Consider the following 20,038-nt stretch of genomic DNA (forward strand, 5'->3'; position numbering starts at 1 on the left):
TTTCACACGCCTCGAAAACATACGCAAAGTATTCATTAAGAACCATACCTACGTCTTCAGCCTCCACACAAAGGTTACCTTTATGATCTCTAATAGGCCCTACTCTTTCTTTAGTTATCATCTTGCTCTTAATGTAGTTATAAAACCTCTTTGGGTTTTCCTTTATTTTACTTGCCAATATTTTTTCATGCCCTCTCTTTGCTTTCCTAATTTCCTTTTTAATTTCACCCCTGCATTTTCGATACACCTCTGGGATTTTTGCTTAATTGAGCCCTCGGTATCTGGCAACTATGTAGGCACCTTTGGTAATGACTCCACGAGGCAGGGTATGGTACTTAAACTATGTAGACTGTTGTCCTTTATTTGCAGCTCCTCGAGTGAAGACACCAAGCTGCAAGCTCCCTTTTATACTGGGTTACCTGCTGTGTGTAAGTAACCCTTAGGTCCCCAGCAGCAGCACCCTCTAGTGTACAGGTAAGGTACATTCAGTGTTACAGACATCATATAACAATACAAGCATGCATACATAACAGCAACGTTCTGACTCAGAGGCAAGTGTGTTACCAGCTGAGCCCAGCTAACACTTTGCCACCGTTTCCAAGAGACCATTCTTCACCTGTGATTGCAGACAATGAGGCCAAAATTCAGGATCCGGATAAGACCCATTACCACCGTTTTGCGGCGGCCATACAGAGGAATTGAGTTACTGTTGCGTTGCGGTCGATTGTCCGACATGACCCAAATTCAACTCGGGGATTTTTCGGCCTGTCCCCACTTCCGTCCCGCTGCTTCAAGGGGAGGGCGCACTGCTGTGGCTGCCATGTTATATTTTGCCAGCTGACTTCCCGATCGGTAGGACAATTATTGCCCCGGGTTCAGTTGGGCCGCCAACAGGCAGCCTGGCAGCCCCTCTTGGGTGCCAGGCCACTGGTCCGGCCGAAACTCTCCCTGGTGGCCCAGTGGCCGAACATATCAATTCGCTGCTTCTCCTCCCTTTAAATGAGGGGAGTGACGTGGTGACGCACACGTGCACTGACGTCACCACCGCTCTGCCGCTGAGGCTCGGTCCTGCCCCAACTTCTGCCCCTCACTAGCACTTACCGCCGCACTTCTACCTCCATTATGACTGGCTTCCGGTCCGATGCAAAAAAAACTTAAAAGTGGAGAAAATCGATCGGAAGCCCACCTCATCGCACCCGGTGGTAAAAACTTCAAAAAAAAGGTTGGTGGGCCAGCTTTCTGGTGGATCTGAATTTCGGTGTGTTAGCAGGCTATTGCACCATAGAAGGCATTGCAGCCAAACCAGTTTATGCTCTCACCAGACCTTGACAGTTTCCAGGATTGTGATCTGGAGTATGGATCTGTTATTCCCTCTTCCCCACAACCCCACCCAAATGTCATGGTGACAAGCAGGTGCCTGCACCTCGCTGGTCGCATTTAAGTGAAGCCTCAGGCCCAATATCGAGCCTGCCCATTCAGGCACCGGGATCATTCCTTGTTCCCAGTTCACACTCTGAGAAACAAGTATCTCATCTGTTGTTTTGACTATGGGTTGGGAGGTTGAAGACCAGACGCTCAAAGAGTAAAAGCTTTTGAATCAGTTTCTTACAGATTGAATTTCCTTGCCTGTTCACTGGTATTGATCCATCCATAAACATAAGTGTCATGTATTCAACCAGCAATGTAACCCATGTATAAACTGACCTAAGTTGTACACCGTGAGAACAATGACCACTAGGTGGTGAACTTGTGGGAGACACTTCTAATCGGGACCTTCAGATATAAAAGGGGAAGCTCCACCCACTTCCTGCACTTGAGTGCTAAAGAATAAAGGACAGGTCACAGACTGACCTTCTCTCAAGCATGGGCCTAGTGTGCATTTATACTGTGTAGTAAGGACGTATCAATGGCGATGAGAAACTGGGATTTAAACCATGCGAGCATGGCCACGAGCAGAACAGATGAGAGGTACTGTGTTAAGGAATGGTTGGGACAGAGATTAAACATTGTTAAAGCAGCACACAGTTCTCCAGGCAGACAAGGGCAGTAGGGCATGCCCCAACATGTAGTCGAACCCAGAGGGGGAGTTCGACAGAGACAATGGCAAGCTGAGCAGCGATTCACGCCATTGCAAGGGACAATGCGGCCAGTAAAGGGGCCATCAACACCTGTTAATGGCGCACTCAAGGACAATAACAGGGGTAGTCATGGACGATTGACTGGCAAGGGACCTTTTGTTTCCAACAGCAGCTCATGTTGGAGGCGTGGAGGCACACACTCAGCCAGAGTTTGCAGAGATGAGCAAAATACCTGCAGAAATTGAAGAAATGAACACTGGGGGAAATCGCTGGAAGCTGAAGTTCAGCGAGTTCATGTGGAGCACGTATACAGTACATTCACCAGGACGCCACCAATAATGATGAAAGTGCTCCTCAATGGCATCCCAGTATCAATGGAGCTAGACACGGGGGCCAGCCAGTCCCTGATGGGTATCAAACAGTTCGAAAAGTTGTGGGCGTCCAAGGCCAGGAGGCCAAAATTATTGCCGATTGACGCACAGCTACGGACATACACAAAGCAGATCATTCCGATGCTAGGCAGCGCCACAGTAGTCGTGACCCACAAAGATTCGGAGAACAAGTTGCCACTCTGGGTTGTCCCGGGGGACGGTCCAACACTACTGGGGAGGAGTTGGCTTGCTGTCATGAACTGGAAATGGGGCGATGTCAATGCAATTTCCTCTGTGGAGCGAGTATCATGCTTACAGGTCCTGGACAAATTTGACTCATTATTTCAACCCGGCATTGGCACTTTCATGGGGGCCAAGGTAGTGATTCACATAAACCCGGACGCCAGGCCAGTGCACCACAAGGCCAGAGCGGTGCCATACATGATGCGGGAAAAGATAGAAGGCCAATTGGACCACCTGCTGAGAGAAGGCATCATCTCGCCAGTCGAATTCAGTGACTGGGCAGGCCTGATTGTGCCAATGCTCAAGGCGGATGGGTCGGTCAGGATATGTGGTGATTACAAGGCTACCATCAATCGGGTGTCACTTCAAGACCAGTACCCGCTACCGAGAGTGGAAGACCTCTTTGCGATGCTATCCGGTGGCAAACCTTTTTCAAAATTGGACCTGACCTCAACTTACATGACCCAGGAGCTGGCGAGTGAGTCAAAGAAGCTGACCACCATCACGACACACAAGGGGTTGTTTGAGTACAACAGATGTCCGTTCGGGATTCGCTCTTGTGAACGAAATATGGAAAGCCTCCTCAAGTCGATTCCAGGGACGGTGGTTTTTCAGGACGACATCCTCATTACGGGTTACGATACTGAAGAACACCTCCACAACCTGGAGGAGGTGCTACGCAGACTGGACCGGGTAGGGCTGCGACTGAAAAAGGCAAAGTGCGTCTTCCTAGCTCCAGAGGTAGAATTCCTGGGGATGAGGGTAGCAGCAGACGGGATCAGAGCTATTGCGTCAAGACGGAAGCGATCCAGAGAGCACCCAGACCCCGTAACACGACGGAGCTGCGTTCGTTCCTGGGGCTCCTGAACTATTTTGGTAACTTTTTTCCCAAATTGAGCACGCTGCTAGAGCTGCTACACGTGCTCCTACGCAAAGGTCGCGAATGGGTCTGGGGGGGACAGCCAGGAAAGGGCTTTTAATAGAGCATGCAATTTGTTATGTTCCAACAATCTGTTAACGCTACATGACCCATGTAAGAAACTTGTGTTAACATGCGATGCGTCGTCCTATGATGTCGGGTGTGTGTAGCAGCATGTCAATGCCAAGGGTCAGTTACAGCCGGTAGCTTATGCCTCCAGGAGTCTGTCCCAGGCAGAAAGGGGCTACGGGATGGTAGAAAAGGAGGCGCTCGCATGTGTGTATGCGGTAAAGAAAATGCACCAGTACCTGTTTGGCAGGAAATTTGAGCTGGAGACAGATCACAAACCCCTGATGTCCCTTTTGGCCGACAACAAGGCCACAAATGCAAATGCATCGGCCCGCATACAGAGGTGGGCACTCACGTTAGCTGCCTATGACTATACAATTCGGCACAGACTGGGCACCAAAAACTGTGCCGATGCACTCAGCAGCCTCCCACTAGCCACCACTAAGGGGGCTACCGAGCATGGTGCTGAGATGGTCATGGCTGTTGAAGCTTTCGGAAGCGAAGGCTCATCCGTGACAGCCCGTCAAATTAAAGTCTGGACAAATAGAGACCCGCTATTGTCTCTAGTCAAGAAATGTGTCCTGAATGGGGACTGGGCAGCTACGCACAGGGCATGCCCTGAGGAATTTAAACCATTTCACAGGCGCAGGGATGAACTCTCGATTCAGGCCGATTGCCTACTGTGGGGAAACCGCGTAGTCATGCCCCAGATGGGCAGAGAGGTGTTCATCAGAGAACTCCACAATGAGCACCCGGGCATTGTCATAATGAAGGCAATTGCCAGGTCACACGTTTAGTGGCCAGGGACAGATGCAGATCTGGAACTTTGTGTTCGCAGGTGCACGTGTGCCCAGCTGGACAATGCGCCCAGGGAAGCCCCCCTTAGCTCCTGGCCATGGTCCGCCAAGCCTTGGTCACGCACCCATGTGGACTGCGCAGGTCCTTTCATGGGAAAAATGTTTTTGGTTGTAGTAGACGCCTACTCCAAATGGATCGAGTGTGACATTTTAAATTCAAGCACATCCTGTGCTACGGTAGAAAGTCTACGGGCAATGTTCGCCGCCCACGTTCTACCGGACATCTTGGTCAGCAACAATGGCCCATGCTTCACAAGCACTGAATTCCAGGACTCCATGGCAGGCAATGGAATTAACCATGTCAGAACGGCACCGTTCAAGCCGGCCTCAAATGGCCAGGCAGAACGAGCAGTGCAGATAATCAAACAGGGGATGCTCAGATTCCAAGGGGGTTCCCTACAAACCAACTTATCACGTCTCCTGTTGGCCTACAGATCCCGACCACACTCGCTCACAGTGGTTTCACCCGCAGAGCTGCTAATGAAAAGGACACTCAAAACCCGGTTATCCCTTATACACCCTACCATGAAAGAAATTGTTAGAGAGCAGGCGCCAGTCACAATATGACTACCATGACAGGAATGCGAGGGCGCGATGTATTGATGTCAATGACACTGTTTTTGTCCTCAACTACGCTGCAGGGCCCAAATGGCTCGCAGGCATTGTGATTGCCAAAGAGGGAAATACGATTCTTGTAGTTAAACTTACCAATGGACAAATCTGCCGCAAACATGTGGGTCAAACAAAAAGGAGTTTCAGCAACCCCATATAAGAAGCAGAGGAAGAACACAATATAGAGTTCACTCCTCCACAGGTGACCGAACACCAGAACCAAAGGGAGGAGAGCCCAGTACTGTGGGCAGTCCGGATAGGCCTGAGGCACTGCAAACAGCAGACACTCAGGCCAGCGCCCAACAACCGGAGCCCCAACTCAGGCGCTCTACAAGAGAGCGTAAACCACCAGAGAGACTCAATCTGTGATCCCAATAAGACTTTGGGGGGGCAGGTGATGTCATGTATTCAACCAGCAATGTAACCCATCTATAAACTGACCTAAGTTGTACACTGTGAGAACAATGACCACTAGGTGGTGAACTTGTGGAAGACACTTCTAATCTGGACCTTCAGATATAAAAGGGGAAGCTCCACCCACTTCCTGCACTTGAGTGCTAAAGAATAAAGGACAGGTCACAGACTGACCTTCTCTCAAGCATGGGCCTCGTGTGCATTTATACTGTATAGTGAGGACGTATCAATAAGAAACATAAGAAATAGGAGCAGGAGTCGGCCATTTGGCCTCTCGAGCCTGCTCCGCCATTCATTAAGATCATGGCTGATCTGATCCTGAGCACAACTCCACTTCCCTACCCACTCCCCTAACCCTTGACTCCCATATAACTCAAAAATCTGTCTCTCGCCACCTTAAATATATTCAATGACCCAGCCTCCACAGCTCTCTGGGGCACAGAATTCCACAGATTTACAACCCTCTGAGAGAAGAAATTCCTCCTCAACTCCAATTTAAATGGGCGACCCCTTATTCTGAAACTATGCCCCCTAGTTCTAGATTCCCCCACAATATGGGCGTCAAGATGGACGTTTTGAAAATGTTTGGTGAGAATTAAGGAACTTTGGCTCCTAAATCCACACCTCAGACACCCTAATCTGATGATTGTTTTCCTCTTTCTTCTTCTCTCCTGACGGTGGTGATACCGTTGCCAGGGTACAAGTCCCATGGGTGCCTCTGGAACCTGTCCCTCAGTAGCCATTCCTCATGCATGAACCTAGACAGTGAGTGATGGAGGCTATGTGATCGTGAGGAGAATCAAAATACACTCCAGTCCTGTTCTCACCAGTCACCCAGCAGGTGTTGCAGAATTAGTAGCAGTAACCCTGGGCGATTTTCCATCCAGCCATACGCCCCTGTTGTAGCCCAGGGCACTGAGGCCAATTGTAATGCCGACATTGCTGCCTCAGGTGAGATCAGATAACTCAGTACATATAAGCGTTTAAAATCTGGATATTCATGGTATGGTTGGCTTAGCTAGACAGTTACTTAACTAACTGAGCCACTGACGGAGCTGATCTGATGATCTTATCAGCTCCCAACATCAGACTTTAACACCACTTTTTGTACTAAAAATAAATCTAGCGCTTGCCGTGTAACAGAACAGTGGGATTAGGATTTGCCCATGAACAAGTGAGCGAGGAGGCTTGGATTTGGACATATTGTGTCACTGACAGTAGTCTCAGCTAGGTGCTTAAAGGGGAAAGGAAGGTGATAGGGGTAGGGGATGATCAGGAGATGGAGGAAATCGGAGGGGATGATCGGGAGAGGGGACAATTAGGAGAGGGGGAGACTGGAAGGGGGTGATTGGGAGTGGAGGTCATTGGGAAAGGGGGCGATCAGGGGGGTGGCGATCGGGAGAAAGGCAGTCAGGAGGGGCACAATCAGGAGGGGGACATGATTGGGAGGGGGGCATGATCGGGAGAGGGCACGATCGGGAGGGGGCACGATCGGGAGGGGGCACTAAGCACTTCCTCTAGCACATTGAATCCATTTCTTCTTTTTATTTAATGGATAAGATAACTCTGTGGGTGTAATATATATAGCGCCACCCAGTGGTAATACAGCCATTGCTGTCAACAACAATAAGAGAGGGAACAGGACATCTGACAGTTTTCTGATGTTATCAGCCATCTTAAAGCCTATGTCTTTGTGAAGTCGTACAGAAGATATCATATTGGCGATGAAGGATAGGATTTCTGGATAACCTAGCTGAAATTTTTGTTGGTGGATGATTCAGCCAACTGACAGAGAGACTTTGAGGGCTTCTCTACTTTGATTAACAGCTAAAAATCCAAGGTAAATTACAAGCACACTTGTCTGAACTGCCAGAGGCCTGATGCCTGCGCCTATGGGAATAATAGGGCACTGGGGGTAATTCCATCGCGACCGTGAAAGTTTCGGAATGTATGTGGAGCGGCTAGAAATGTTTTTCACTGCGAATAGTATCATCGAAGTCCCCGATGATGAAAACCGCAACCCGGTGGTGTTAGAAAGAAAACGGGCTATTTTCTTAACTGAAGCAGGCCCTGAGGAGTATGAAACCCTGAAAAATGTGCTTGTGCCTGTGAAGGCAAAGGACACATCACTTAAGCAGATTCCAACTACAGTCCTGAGCCCCTGGAAATTGCTGAAAGTTATAATTTCCGAATAGGAGATCAATTAACCGATGAACGTATCAGTGAGCACATTGTAGCATTAAAAAAGCTATCCATTCATTGTCATTTCGGAAAGTTTCAGGACCGAGCATTGTGCGACTGATTTGTTTGTGGGATGGAAAATGAAGCAATCAGGAGAAAATTGTTGACAACTCCTAACTTGACTTTTGATTTAACTTGTCAGACAGCTATGTCAATGGATATGGCCGATCAATATTCCCAAGAATTTCGTACCATTTCCAGACATCAGACAACCGAGGTGAATCGCCTGCAGGTTAAAAGTAAAAGGCAGTTGGGCCCCAAGGCCTCAGCAACTGGCCATGATAACAATACATTGAAGTCATGTTATCGATATGTGAAGGCAGAGTGTTTCTTCTGCAAGAAAACTGGGCATCTTGCAAAGGCATGCCAACTGAAGAGTAAACCAACTTTCAAAGCTACAAGTAGAAATCCCCAGAGACTACATAGCATATAAGAAATACACATCATCAGAAGCATGAAAGTATTATTATGTAGGGGAGGACGAAAACCCCCTCATTTTACCCAGAAGGAAAAGGGCTGTGGGATCAGTCTGTGCTGTGAATTGAAACCGATGGAAGGAAAACTTTGGGACACAAATGGAGACCCCCCTCCCCCAGTGTTTGGACTCATAGGAAAGGGAATTTAATTTGGAACTATCTACCAGAAAGTTTGAAATACTAAAGGTCACATGGAAGAAACTACGAACTTTAATCAAATTTGGGATTTTTTTAAAGGTCTGCAAGAAAAGGAGTGGAGTCAATATCAAAAGGGCCAGTTTGGACATTGGAACTAATCAAATTGTCTGGGAACTGTATACCCTCGAAACTTGCCCCTTGAAAACATTAGCATTTAAACAATGCCACATACATATTCCAACACCTTTTTCATCAGGCATAGAAATATCTGGCTCAGGCCAGACTAGCACAATGGCTACAGGAGGCCAATGCAATCAACACCCACTCAAACCTTGAGTAGGTTAAGATCAGTGGGAAAAAAACCTAAAAACCTCAAACTGCTGCATTTTTCAAAATCAAAAGTCCACCAATGAGAAGAATCGACTTCAGCAGGAGAGGCGGACTGGATAATCTGGCTATAAAAAAGGGGTTTCTGACGTAGTGGTATAGAGAGAAGTGATGATTTTCCCTGCCCTCGTGATTCAACAACCACAAGCCTCTCGACACTGAAGGAAAACCGGTGTCCGAAGACACCGAAGATAGAAAAAACAAACCACCAGACTGCGGAAGGCACAAGTAGTGAGTATAACCTCTGGTCCCCAGAACTCCCAACTCAGTTAGGCCAGGAAAGGTGGGAGGTTGGGCATTGTACTGCTAAACTGGTGTAAAGATTTTCGTTGTGTCCGTTTAGTGGGATTTAGGGGGATTGTTTTGTTGGTGTATTGCTGTTTGTTGAGTTACACCTTGCCAAATAAATTGGAAGCCTAAAGTTCCTCTTGGAATCACCTTGTCTCAGTTCTATTGTATTACATCTCCTGATCGTGAGTCTTATGTCAGAACCGTGTAAGGGAAGCTAGGAGCGCCTCGAAAACGCTCAACTGTGTGTCACAGGCTAGGGAAGAAGGGGTTAGGAGTGTTTGACACTCACAGGTGCCTCATAGGCTAGGCATAAGCTGTGGGGACGCACGACTCTCAAAACCCCCTTCATAAGCTGTGGACACAGTCTCTCAGGGGTGCTCTTGCAGCACTCAGGGTACCTCACAGGCCAGGCATAAGCTGTGGACACAGTCTCTCCAGGGGTGCTCTTGCAGCACTCAGGGTACCTCACAGGCCAGGCATAAGCTGTGGACACAGTCTCTCCAGGGGTGCTCTTGCAGCACTCAGGGTACCTCACAGGCCAGGCATAAGCTGTGAGGGCAGAAGCCCAGAGAGAGACACCCAAGGCACAACAACAACCCTGTGAAAAACCCCTTACAGAACATGGCGACCCAGATGGGACATAAGCAAACAGGAGATGTTAATATAACAGATGAGGTGATAAGAGAGGAAACTAAAATGGAGGAGAGAATTTCCTCATACATTTTTGGCAAGGTGAACCTCACCAAACCTTGGGTACAAGCCCTCACTCGGGCAGAGCGCCCAGTGGATGCTGCTGCTCAGTGGACAGCAGGGAAGGACCACAACCACAAGGTGGAAAAGGCCATCTGGCTTATCTGCCTCACCCGCCAAGTCCGAAAGCTCGACCAGCGGGTGAAGGACTTGGAACAGAGTCTTCAGAAATCAGAGGAGCTCTCTGCTATCCGGGCTGTGGTTGGGGACAACCTGCTGGCCGAATTAGCTGGGGAGCAGCAAAGGAACCGGCAGTTGGAGGAGACCTTCCGAAATAGCTGGGACTATCTTCAGTGTCAGGTCACTGAGGCCAAGGGTAGTGAGGGGTCCCTCCGGGAACAGAACTCTCGGTACACCCAGAAAATTTGGGAACTGGAGAATAAATTAAAAGACGTACAGGCAGCCTATAAAGTGGCCAGTAGCAGTGAGTTTGCAGATCACGGTCCCTGCCAGGAGAGGATTAAAACTCTCACCCACGCTCTATCCCAGGCAAAGGGGATGGTCGCCCTGATAGGACCTGGAGGGTCCACAGGGGACAAAGGAGAGTATTGGGGGGTAGAGGAGAATCCAAAGGCAAGAGGAGCCCGACCACCTCCTGAGGCACCGGTGGTTTGTCCGGTGGGGTACCAGGAGGGGCGGGGCACGCAGGTAGTAGCATACCCAGGGCTGGGGGCAGGACCAATGTGTCCCACTCGGCAGCAGGGATGTGAGGCTCCAGCCGAGGGTCAGTTAAGGGCTGGATCAGACGACCAGGCACTGTCTGCTGCACCGGGTATGGTGGGACAGCCGGAGGTAGAGGGACCAGCGCAGAAAGATCCTGAACCAGGGCGGATGTGCCCGGTCAGGCAGCGCAAATACGGTCCTCCACAGGGAGGTGGCCAAGGTCGGGGAGCGCTGGAGAGCGACTTTATTATTCCCCATGGAGTTCAATCACTCAGGGCCATGGTGGCCCATTTGGCCAAACTCACTCGCAGCGGGGACCCGTCTATCCACTTCATGGAGGTGATGCAGGCAGGGGAAATTAATGGGTGTGACGAGGAAGAGACAGCCAAGCTGCTGCTCTTCTCTCTGGACAGCAAATTGTACCAGGCCCTACCGGCAGAATGCCGGAGGGGACAGCGTACATTTACTGAGGTCCAGAGGGCCGTCCTTGAGGCTATGGGCTTCGATGACGGCAGTCCTTTCGAACGGGTTGAAAGGACAAGGCAGCTCGCAGGGGAAACCCCGCAGGCGTTTGCGGACAGGCTGTGGGTGGTATACCATGCAGCCTGTGGGGAGCTCCTCGACCGGGCGAATCTTTCCGCGGTACAGACTGGCCGCTGGCTGAGGATGCTGGTGGCAAACTGCTTGCCCCGGCTCAAGGCCAGGGCAGGACTGTGGTTCGATTCCCGGGACCCCAACCTCACCGAGGAAGCAGTGATCAGGCAACTGGCACTGGTCCAACGGAACGGAGGAGGGGAGGAGGAGAAAACCTCCAAAGGTCGGGTAAATGAAGTAAAACCCAACCCGATTCCCAAAAGGGAATGGCACCAGGAGGGTGGCCGCTCGATTGATAAGGAGGGTGTGTGCTACGGGTGCGGGAAAGCTGGGCATTTTAAAAGGGATTGCAGGAGCCCAGTAAAGAGATATGGGGGGAGAAGTCCTTCAGGAGCCGCCCAGAGTGGGGGAAGTGGAGTGAGCTCCTCACTATCCCTTGACCAGATAGTAGCTGCAGTGAGGACAGCGCTGGAGGGGACTGGGAAGGTAGCCACGGCAACAGGCAGGGAAGCACCAGCAACCCTGCCAGTACAGAGGCCGTGACTAGCCCAGACCCAGCCTGCATACCTGTGCCCACTAGAATATGACCCCTGGGGACGACCCTGGGTCAAGATGGAGGTTGAGGGTGTATTGGGTACCTACCTTTTGGACACTGGTGCTTCCAGCACGATAGTCCATTCGGAGGACCCCGCAACCTCACCTCTATCAAACGGGGTGCCGTATCAACTAGTTGGGTTCACAGGTAATGAGAAGGCTGGGTTTTTCTCAGTCCCGCTTGCAGTTCGTTTAGGAGCACTCCAAACACAATGGAAGTGCGTCCTGATGAACTGGGAGCAGGTGGGAAAGGGGATTTTGGGGGCTGATTTTATCATCGCTCGCCAGATCCTAGTAGACTTGAGGAATCACTGTCTATGGGGCACAGTGGGCACGGGAGCAGAGGGAGAAGTCATGGTTATTGATAAGAAACAGGGAAAAGGGACTCTGTGTACAATGAAGCCAAAAGGGGGTTACGACCTGGAGGTTCTGGTCTGTAACACCCCGGCCGAGTACCGGGCCTATGTGCAAGCAAATCTTGCAGCATTTGCCACCCATAAACACGACTGTGGGAGAGTCACAGGAGTGGAGGTTCGAATCGATGGGGATCCCATGTCGCGCCCGCAAAAGCAATATGGCTTTCCCCGAGAGGCAGAAGCAGACTTGGAGACAGCTTTAAGCTCGCTTGTCGAGCAGGGTGTTTTGAGACCCATAGCCACCCATGTCAACTCCCCGCTTTGGCCGGTTAGGAAACCGGACAATTCTTGGAGGGCTACGGTGGATTATAGGGTGCTCAATAAAAACATCCCAGCTTGTGCCCCCACAGTAGCGGCGGTTGCGGATCTGATAGGGGAAATCCCTGCATCCGCAACCACGTTCACAGTGTTCGACATATCCAACGGGTTCTGGTCTATCCCTGTACGGAGGGAAGACCAGTACAAGTTTGCCTTCACCTTCCGGGAACAGCAGTATACATGGAGTTGCCTCCCACAGGGCTTTCATAATAGTCCCAGCATCTTTCACCAATGCATGGCGAACTGCTTAAAAGGCTTCAGCCAGCCACACCAGCTGGTCCAGTATGTGGACGACCTGTTGTTGTTCACAGACAGCAGTGAGGAACACGGTCCACTGCTGGCCGAACTGCTGGTATTAGTAAAGGAAGGGGTTTTAAAGTTAACCCCAAGAAAGCCCAGATAGGTCTAGGAGAGGTAAAATTCCTGGGCCTGACGATAAGGGCAGGAGAAAGGGCCATTAATGAGGCTAGAAGAAAGGCAGTGCAGGAACTCCCTGTCCCTAGGGATGTGTCGGGGGTAAGGTCTTTCCTGGGAATCACTGGCTACTGTAGGGACTTCATCGAGGACTATGCAGCCACTGCCGCCCCTCTGCTCAGACTCCTACATAAGGGGGTCGAGTGGGAATGGGACGAGGGCTGTGAGGCAGCATTTGTCCGTCTTAAGAGAGACCTGCAGGTAGCACCAGCCCTAGGAGCAATTGATGGGGGGGAGGAATTCTTCCTGGAGGTGGCAGCCAGTGGTGACAGTTTAAGTGCAGTGTTGCTCCAGGAGCAAAACGGTCAGCTGAGACCAGTCGTGTACTCCTCCAGGGTCCTCACGGAGGTAGAAAAGGAATACTCCAATGGTGAGAGGCACTTGCTTGCCACCCACTGGGCAGTAAAGAGAGCTCAGATCTTTACCGGAATATCCCCCATTACACTCCTCACCCATCATACCCCAACGCAGATGCTGTTGGACGGGAGGATTAAGGACGGGACAGTGAGCAGTGCTAGAATCACTCGCTGGACCCTCCTCCTCTCCCAAATGACTTTAAAGGTCAAGGGCCTCTGCGAGCCCAGGCTCGCAGCAAATTTAATCTATCCAGGGCAGCCGCATCGATGCTCTGTGGAGGGAGTATGGGACATTAACTTTGGATTTCGGGCAGGGATACACGCCACAGGCCGCGAGATCTATGTTGATGGCTCCAGTTCAGTGTCCGCGGGTACAAGACTCACGGGCTGCGGAGTTTGGGATCCCAAGGCAGGAATTGCTCCCATGCACCCTGAGCGCCCAGCAGGCGGAACTCTCGGCGGTGATGTATGTGGTCACACACCCCGAGGAATTCCCTACCCCATACACGATTTGCTCGGACAGCATGTTCACTTGCAATTCATGTACAGAGTATCTGGCGATTTGGTCACGCTGGGGGTACACCTCTGCGGATGGGAAGCCCCTTGTGACCAAACCCCTGCTAGAAAAGATCGTGGCTGCAGTGGGAGAAACCGGGGATGTATATATCCATAAGGTAAAGGCCCACTCCAAAACTGAGCCACGGGGGGAAGGTAACCAGCAGGCAGACCTGCTGGCAAGGGAAGGTGCTCGCACAGGTCGCCCATGGGACCCATATGAGGCAGGCAGGATAGCAGCAGCAAGAAGCAAGCCAGGGACACAACTGAGCGTAGGGGCGGCTGCGGCCCCGGACCTTAAAGTAGTCCAGATGCAAGATCCGATCCTGAAGGCTGCCTTGGCTGCTATCAAAAGGGGGGAAAAGGCAGAGGGCCCATACAGTGCTGTAGATATTGCTGTGCGGGAAGGCATGTTGTTTAAAGGGGACAAATGGGTAGTGCCGCCACAACACCGGAGGGAATTCCTTCAGCTGGCCCATGAGGGTCCAGGTGCGGGACACCCTGGGCCAGAATCTACCTGGCAACGGGTAGAAAAGGCAGGGTGGTGGCCAGACCTCCGGGAAGATATCCGCAACTTCTGTGCGGGCTGTCTGGTTTGCGCTGCAAACAATCCAGACCCTCAGAAAAGGAAGGCGTCTATGGGACACGTCAGGCGGGTAGAGGGACCATGGCAGTCGATCCAGATCGACTACATCGGACCCCTACCGGCCGCCCAGGGAGGTTATAAATACTGCCTTGTCCTGGTGGATGTGTTTTCCAAGTGGGTGGAAGCCTTCCCTTGCCGAACAGCTACCGCGGTGGGGACTGCAAAAATCCTGGTGAGGGAGGTGTTCTCTCGGTGGGGTCTACCTCAAATCATGGAGTCCGACCGAGGAAGCCACTTCACCGGCCAGGTGATGCAGGCCACCCTAAAGGTGCTGGGGATAAGAGCCAAATGGCATGTCGCCTACAACCCTCAGTCCTCAGGCCCCGTAGAACGCCTGAACCGGACCCTAAAGGAAAGGCTGCGCAAGGAGACGGGAGACTCACCGAACAAGTGGGTGGAGGTCTTACCGTTGGTCCTCATGGGAATCCGGGCCAGTCAGTCAAAGAGCACAGGGTACTCACCCCATGAGCTGATGACGGGCCGGATCATGAGAACCCCAGTGGATGTGTTGGCGCCGGTTCTCACCGAAGGGCAGCTCCGAGAGGTGAACCGGGACCGGTTTGTCAGGAACCTGTTTGAACACCTGAAACAGATTCACTGGCAGGCTGCTAGTAACATGGGCAGACAGCATCAGAGTAACCGATTGCTGCTAGAACCCAGCAAACACCACGAATGGGAGATAGGGGACCAGGTCATGGTGAGGAACTATGCTCGGGTCGGGGTTTTTGAAGCATTATATATGGGACCATACAGCATAGTCGACAAGGCTAGCCCTATGGTCTATGCGGTTCGATTGCCTCGCCAGGTGAAGTGGTATCACATTAATCAGTGTAAATTGTTTGACCCCAAAAGAGGTAAAAAACAGAGGGGACGAGCAAGGGAAGGGAATCAGGCACTGGGGGAAGAACAGGCCCTGGTGGATTTGGAGGCTCCGGAGGAGGCAGCGGGCCCCGAAGCTCTACAGCCGGGGCTGGTTCATTGCTCCTGTAAGGCTATCCCACCACTGGGTAGAGGTTCCCAGCCCACTAACAGAAGTAGGGAGAAAGGCTCTACCATTAGCAAGGTTCAAGGGGAAGCTGAACCTCCCATGGTGGATCAGCTGGGGCTAGCCCAAGAGGTGGAGGAGATGGTACTGCAGCCCATAACGTGGGACTCTGCACCGACAGTAAGGAGGAGTAACAGAGTGCCACAGCCCAGGGCGCCGTGGTCCCCTGTTTACTTAGCCTCCCGCCTCAGACTGATACGGCGAAAGACAACAGGGAGGGTGCTCTGTTGCGCTAGCAAGGGTCTCCCACCGATTATCCGGGGCTCGGGACGGCCTTGGAGGGCAGCACAAGACTCATTAAGGGGGACCATACGAGCCCCTCAGCAGAGGACATCCTGGTCCCCAGGGTACGGTCAGCCAAGTGGTCGACGACGCCTGTACAGTGACAGGATGTAGCCTGGCCACCCGGGGATGGGTGGCGGTGTGTATATTTTCCCTTCCTGTTTTGTTACTTTGTGTTGTGAGTATATGTGTTTAGGTAAGGCAGTGACGGTTGGGTACAGCATTTTTGTGTTTGGAACATGTTAAGTGGGCCGAGCCTGGAGAGGTCTCTCAAGGCAAGGCCATGTTCTTCTTGCCTTTCAGATGTCAACACCTCCCTACTGGACGTTAGTGATGCTGGTATCGCTAAGGATCTGCACCGGGCACCGAGGGGACACCGAGGACTCCCTGGTTTTCGGATGCTCCGGGGGCAGAGCGCCGACAGTGACCACAGGAGAAGGGACTCCGGTGGCGGATGGCCGGGTCACCTACTCCCATGAGGGGAAATGGCCTGGGTGGTTGGGATCGAACTCCACCAAGTACTCCAACCATAAGGACTTTACCTACGGAGAGGCCTCCATCCCCTGCCCGGAGATCACTGTGGCCACTTCCAGAGTGAGAGTGACAGAAGGCAGGAAGGTATGCCTAACTTGCCAAGGGGACATACCTCTGGGATGGTGGTGGTGGCTCAGAAAGCTCAAGAGGGACATGGGAGACCAACATTCGGACTGGGAACGTCTGGATAATGATACCTACTGAACCATCATGGGGTCATCTGGCGGGGTCACGGTGTGCTGGGAGAAATGGTGGGCGTACGACCAAGGAATTTATTTGTGTATGTGGGGATCCACTCGCGTGTGTTCAGAGGGAGTCTCCATTGCTTTCTATAGGTGGGGGCAGGATGTTGGGGATGTGGTGGTATGGGATCGCAGCGGGGAGGCGTGTGTGATCCCCAATCCCCGGGTACCAGTAAATGCCACTGAACTTGTAGTTCGGGAAAGGAAGCCCCCACCCACGGCCAAGCCCACCGTCCCACAAGAGTGCCTGACAACAAACAGGGGGCCGGGGAATGGTTTAGTGTTGGTCCCTACCGAGAAACTATTTTATCAGGGGGTACACTACGCGGTGGCATCAGTGGTGCTAAATCTGACAGAAGTCCGCCTACCTACGTGGTGTCCCCGGGAAACCGAGCTGTTATACCAGGCTCTGCTGCGGGAGATGTTCCGGAAGTTCTATGAACTGGACTTCGGGGATGTCAAAGTGACAGACTTGTATAAACAGTGGGATAGGGCCGAACCGGGCAGACAGAGGCGTGGCACTTTAAATGACATTCTTACGGGGTTTAACACCGGGGCGTCCGCCATAAACAGTTTGGATAACATGCAGCTGGCCCTCCAGATAAATGGGTTAAAGAATCAGCTGCGCAAAATCCTGGGGGACGAGAATACCGTAGTGGGATCCGCGCTCCACGAAGAGGTGGCAATGACAGTTCACTTAAAGGAGATTATCTCTCAATTGGAGGCGCAGGCCAGGGCTGTAAACGCCTTGATTCGGGAGGATAGAAACGCCTCCGATCAAGCCGCCCAAAATGAGGTGTGCGTGCTCTATGGGGCCTGGTTGCTGGGAGAGGGACGGAGTAACCTCGAGGATCTGAGACAGGGACAGGTCCCCTTCTGGATCAGCAACCAGCACTTAGCAGCACTGCACCCTTACGATAATGTTTTGAGTCCTTGCCAACTTCGTGTAGCATCGGAAGCCTACCCGGTACCGGTGGACTGTGGAAAGTCAAATCATACCATCATGGGTGTGGTGGTCAGGATGCCCGTGATGGGGGCGTCCCCACGACCAGCACCCCTGTACCGAGTGGAGAATGTGGGAGTCATTCGTGGAGGGGTGCATGTTCGATTCCAAGAGGTCCCACCTTATGTCACAATGTGGGAGCACACTGTGACAGGTACAGACCTCTCGGGTTGTCGGAGCAGGGGAGCACAGGTAATCCTGTGCCCCCAGCACTTGAACGCTTTTGCAAGGCCACAATGCGGGTTCAGCACTGCTGGGGCAGAGCCTATCAATTGCACAATGGAGGTAATGGCCCCTAACCACATGCCTCCACAGGTAGCATATGTAGGCGGTGGGACATATTGTGTCACCACAAGTGCCCAACGGTATGAACACGGACCGGGAAGGTGGTGTCCAATTCCGTACAGCAGCTTTTGCTTTAAACCCAGGGCAGAGGTTCAAGTGGCACACACCAGAATCACACCCATCCCTGAACCTTCCACGATTCACCTCACGGTACAAAACAACCTCAGCCATCTACAACAATATGGCTATCCCATTGCCCCACTACCTGAGAAACTTACAGCCCTCCTCCAGGCAGTGGATTTGTCTCAAAAACATTTTTACACCATGGAGCAGAAAACTGAAATTCTAGCAGGGGAGATTGCCCAGATTAAACCCCCAGCATGGTGGGATTTGGGGATACGGGCAGACATACCTGCATGGATCCGGGTGGGATCGCATGCGTTAGTAATCGTCCAACTCCTGATTGTAGCTTATCTGCTAGTTACAAGCTGTAAGCTCAGGAGAAAAAGAAAAAGAACGCAGTTCCTCAGGCTACTACACAGCCAGGAGAGCCGTTACTAAACACTCAAGGTGTGTAAACAAAGCTTGACCGCGACACTTAGGCGGTTTTGTTATTCCCAGGGATGACTGCGTTTTTCATACAGGGGGCTCCTGGGGAGTTTGCAGGGCAGGTTTCTTTGTTTTACGTTTGAGACCGAAGTGAGACTCAATGTACAATTACTGCTGTAACCTTAAGTACATATATGTATGTATGTTGCTGTCGTGTATTGTAACCTGTTGGATTTCTGTGTTTAGTACCGCGTTAAAAGGAATTACGATATATATCGACGGGATCAGTTTAGAGTTAAACTGGGGAAAGTTGGGCAATTTGGGAGACCTAGGGTTTTCTCACCACCCTGAACTTTGACACACTCGAGTGGTGTCTGACTGTGTCTGATGGGGGATTATGTAGGGGAGGACGAAAACCCCCTCATTTTACCCAGAAGGAAAGGGGCTGTGGGATCAGTCTGCTGTGAATTGAAACCGATGGAAGGAAAACTTTGGGACACAAATGGAGACCCCCCTCCCCCAGTGTTTGGACTCATAGGAAAGGGAATTTAATTTGGAACTATCTACCAGAAAGTTTGAAATACTAAAGGTCACATGGAAGAAACTACGAACTTTAATCGAATTTGGGATTTTTTTAAAGGTCTGCAAGAAAAGGGGTGGAGTCAATATCAAAAGGGCCAGTTTGGACATTGGAACTAATCAAATTGTCTGGGAACTGTATACCCTCGAAACTTGCCCCTTGAAAACATTAGCATTTAAACAATGCCACATACATATTCCAACACCTTTTTCATCAGGCATAGAAATATCTGGCTCAGGCCAGACTAGCACAATGGCTACAGGAGGCCAAAGCAATCAACACCCACTCAAACCTTGAGTAGGTTAAGATCAGTGGGAAAAAACCTAAAAACCTCAAACTGCTGCATTTTTCAAAATCAAAAGTCCACCAATGAGAAGAATCGACTTCAGCAGGAGAGGCGGACTGGATAATCTGGCTATAAAAAAGGGGTTTCTGACGTAGTGGTATAGAGAGAAGTGATGATTTTCCCTGCCCTCGTGATTCAACAACCACAAGCCTCTCGACACTGAAGGAAAACCGGTGTCCGAAGACACCGAAGATAGAAGAAACAAACCACCAGACTGCGGAAGGCACAAGTAGTGAGTATAACCTCTGGTCCCCAGAACTCCCAACTCAGTTAGGCCAGGAAAGGTGGGAGGTTGGGCATTGTACTGCTAAACTGGTGTAAAGATTTTCGTTGTGTCCGTTTAGTCGGGTTTAGGGGGATTGTTTTGTTGGTGTATTGCTGTTTGTTGAGTTACATCTTGCCAAATAAATTGGAAGCCTAAAGTTCCTCTTGGAATCACCTTGTCTCAGTTCTATTGTATTACATCTCCTGATCGTGAGTCTTATGTCAGAACAGTGTAAGGGAAGCTAGGAGCGCCTCGAAAATGCTCAACTGTGTGTCACAGGCTAGGGAAGAAGGGGTTAGGAGTGTTTGACACTCACAGGTGCCTCACAGGCTAGGCATAAGCTGTGGGGACGCACGAGTCTCAAAACCCCCTTCATAAGCTGTGGACACAGTCTCTCAGGGGTGCTCTTGCAGCACTCAGGGTACCTCACAGGCCAGGCATAAGC

This window comes from Pristiophorus japonicus, chromosome 4, assembly GCF_044704955.1.
Source record: "Pristiophorus japonicus isolate sPriJap1 chromosome 4, sPriJap1.hap1, whole genome shotgun sequence".
NCBI lineage: Eukaryota > Metazoa > Chordata > Chondrichthyes > Pristiophoridae > Pristiophorus > Pristiophorus japonicus.